The sequence below is a fragment of the Lepus europaeus genome, chromosome X (genome assembly GCF_033115175.1).
Source record: "Lepus europaeus isolate LE1 chromosome X, mLepTim1.pri, whole genome shotgun sequence".
NCBI lineage: Eukaryota > Metazoa > Chordata > Mammalia > Lagomorpha > Leporidae > Lepus > Lepus europaeus.
Genome location: NC_084850.1, coordinates 425,587 through 429,310, shown reverse-complemented (window position 1 = coordinate 429,310; position 3,724 = coordinate 425,587). Strand labels below are relative to the sequence as shown.

The window sequence follows — 3,724 nt, the reverse complement described above, 5'->3', positions numbered from 1 at the left end:
TGCCAGGGAGAACAAAACAGCCAAGACTCGGGGCCACACCAGTATTGACTGCCCAGAAGACGGTGCAGTACATGTTTTGGGGGGCGGGACATGAGCCACTAAGAGGTTGTAGCCATCAGGGAAAGGAAAAGCCCATTCAACAAGAGGGGAAAATGTCTCCGCTAGCACAGAGGCTCCGCAGCTCATTGCGGAGGCACGGAGGCCGAGGATCACCCTGAGGCCCAGCCCCTTACAATTAAATTCACAAGCCAAAAGCTTTCTTGAAGCTGTCTGTGCTCCAAAAAGCACAAACACAGCAAACAAACTCAAACTAAAAGACTATGAGAGTAAGCTTTAACCCCCGCTACTTCCCCTGCAAGAGCAGGGTCCGCCCTGTCACTTCCAGAGTGACTTCTGCAAGAGCTTGTCGAAACCCAGCATCTCACTGCTCCTGCTACGTCCTCTCCCGATGCAAGGAAACACCACACAAAACACAAACACTCCCCGGATAAAAGCCAGAATGAACGTAGGACCCCTGGAATATTACAACCCTAACCTAGGGTATTTAATCCTCTTCTGAGCTATTTACAAAACACCAACCTCTGTAACCCTCTGGAAGCACTGCAGACTTGGCTGCATTAGATTCCTCTTCTTGAGGTAGTTCACAGTCGGAACACCCTTTAGACATCTTTCTAAAAGGCCTGAGGGGAAATTATCCTAAAAGCCCTAAGCAAAATCCCTTTCCCGGCTTCTCAGACTGCGGTAATTCTCAGATCACATAAACTAACCTAACAATTGTAAAGACAAGGAAGTCATACGGAAAAATCATCGTAAGAGTCTGCCAGTGTCATCACACTGTCTCAGCTTTGCAGAAGACAAAAGTGCTTTGCTAAGCAAAGCTGTAGCCTTTTTATAAAGTATGCAAGAAACTAACAATGTATAAAAATAGGGGGAAGCTTTGATTGGGAGCATAAGACTAGCATCAGCTCTTCCTCTGGCAAAGAGTGCTTCCCAAGGCCAGGTCCAGAGGCAGACGGTGCGGCAGAACTGCCGGCCCAAGGCTGCCTCAGGTCTGCTTCGAGGGGCAGGGATAGCAGACACCTGCTCCAGCGAGGCCACGAGCCCTGGGGGGGTCTCGGCTGGCTTTCTGGGCTGCACACGGATGTCCTCCCGCACCTGCTGCCCATGCGTCAGCGTGGTCCAGCGCTTCTGCCCAGAGCGTCCTCCCGCTGCAGACTCCTCAGCTCCGAGACTTCCTCTGGGATAACTCACTCTGGCTTCCGAGCAGACAACTGCAACCTTTTCTGCAGCAAAGAGCATTCTGCCTGTCTCTCAATAGCCAGAAATTCTTACAAACACTGATCAACACCACTTCAAATTTCTTCCTGGGGGGTGCCATTGAAAAAGTCCAGACTCGCCAGAGAAGCAAAGCAAGCCACGAATGGTGATTCCAGCTCGTCCACCAAGCTACTGGTAGAACTTCTCAGAGCTCCTGGCAATGCCTGAAGAAGCAAAGCCTGGACCGGGAGTCCAGACCCTGGCGGCAGGGGCCCCGGTTGCTGCCCAGAAAACATGCCGCCCAATGGAGTCCCCACGTCGGGAATGGCAAGGAAAAGCCCCATGGGCCATCTTCCGTTGCTTTCCCAGGCCACAGCAGAGAGCTGGATCAGAAGTGGAGCAGCCGGGACTTGAACCAACGCCCAAATGGGATGCCGACACTGCAGGTGGCAGCTTTACCAGCTATGCCACAGCGCCCACCCCACACTGGGGATTCTGTAACCTGCACCAATAAACTTGGTGTCTAAAGGTCAGAATAGTCAGCCCTGCGGGTACAACCGGTAAGGATTGTGGAGAGTGTCCTGGGAGCCCTCTGGGCCGCTCACCGTGCCGGACCGGAGAGCCCAGGTCTCTGAGCTCATCATTCCTCCCCCGGACGTGGCCGGAGCGCTCATCCCACACCGCGATCCTCGTGGGCATCGTGACCGCCGTGGCTGCCGGGCGCAGCAGGGACCTGAGCCGCCCGGGCCCTTGCTCAGATGGCTACCCTAACAACCAGGCAAAGGTGGTAGCTAGGTGAACGGTGAGGCAGCGCAGGTCACAAGGTCTCGCACCCCAGTTCCCCGTTGGCAACATGCTCAGACCTCCCTGACTGCAGCCCGCGGGCACGGCCACCTCAGCCCCCAGGCTCCAGGTCACAGGCCTGTGTTCCGGGACCTCACCATCACCAAGGCCCGATTCTGTAAGAGTTGGGGGCCGGCCAGGAGCCCAGAGAAAACCCGCAGAGTAGCTCTGGAGAGGGAACTGAATACCAGGAGGCGGCACTCGGAGTTGGCTCCAGGATTGAAGGGTCAGAGAGGAACAGGGCAGTGTGAGAGCTGACACACGACGGGGCTACTGCCCCCAGAGCGGTGGGGGGTGGGCGCAGAAAGAGGTGGGGGTTGCCAGAGCCCACAGGCCAGCATGAGGGCCGCTGCAGACGGACCTGGGGCTCAGATCTCCGAGGAGGGGCTCTGAGGTCGCAGGGAAGGAGGAGGCAGCGGAATCAGCAGCTCCCAGGGAGGACGGGGCAGGGGGAGGTTTCCCGGGCATCATCTTCCAGTGCACGGCTCCCTGCAGCCGCATCCAGGTGTTGTTTCCTCCATCGGCCGAGAGGCTTACTCCGGGGACCCTGCTGCTCCACTTGTCAGAGTTCCGTCTGCTTCTTGTTCAAGGCTTGCGAAAGCTGCTGTAGTTTCTGAATTCCTTCCTATCCCAGTCTCAGAGACTGGAAGGAGAGAGGAGGCGGAGCAACTGCACAGCAGTGCTGGGGTAGGAGAAAGGACGCCCAGGAATGGCTCTCTGGCCTCGTGGTAATGGGAAGGGAACGGAAGTTCTCCCTGATGAGCACACAGAAGACGGCTGGTTCTCTGTCCAGCCCGCTCCCCTTCTCCTGCGAGGGCCTGGGGCTAGAGACTCCTCCGGACACAACTGATCTTTAGCATTCTAGGGCTGGGAGCCACCTACTGATGACCTATGACCCAGGTGAGACTGTTGGCCCATCATGCCCCGCCCCTCTGGGAGTCCCCTGTGGTACCCCGGGACAGAGCGTCGTCCCCCAAGGGAGGGCAGCTTGTGCCAAGACCCCAGCAGTGCGGCCACGGCAGAAAGGCGACTTGCTCTCTCAGCCAGGGGTGCACAGGACCTCCGTGTGCGGCCAAGGAAGGAGCCCCTGCTCGCAGGAGCAGCAAGGACCCAGGTCGGGACGGCCCTGCCCCCTCCTCTATCCATGCCACCACGATCCTGCTTTTGTCCCTGCAGAGAGCCCTGCAAGAGCTCCCGATATAGGGAGGGTTCTCACTCACACCCACTCACTGCTGAGGCCACAAGGCCTCCAGAGCCAGGAACCCTGACTCTCAGGCACCGCACCCTGCTGTGCCAGCCCCAGCCCCAGCCCTGCTGGCCCCGCTGGCTCTGCAGCTGCCCTGGGCTCCCCTAGAGCGAGCGTGCCCGGGAATGACGAGTGTGCACCAACATGACGCAGGACAAGGCCCGTGCTTGCTTCTTTTCCAAGCCCTCTCCCAAAAGGGACGGAGAGCCCCTGCACGGCACCCAAATACAGGCGCTGGGGGTCTGAGAGCTGCCACCCTGACTCCCTGCCCCCACAGCACTGGCTCATGCAGCCCTGGCTGCAGCTGACTGGGCTGGCGGGGTCACCCGGGAACTGGCAACAGCACTCAGCAGTTCTGCTGGGAGCCCTGGCACTCTC

At 58.3% G+C, this 3,724-nt stretch overlaps 1 pseudogene; it reads right to left on the bottom strand.

Annotated features, from left to right (window-relative positions):
• Nucleotides 1-343: 343 nt before the first annotated feature.
• LOC133753668 (mediator of RNA polymerase II transcription subunit 28-like) lies at nucleotides 344-1,601 on the bottom strand (annotated as a pseudogene).
• Between the last annotated feature and the right edge of the window lie 2,123 nt (nucleotides 1,602-3,724).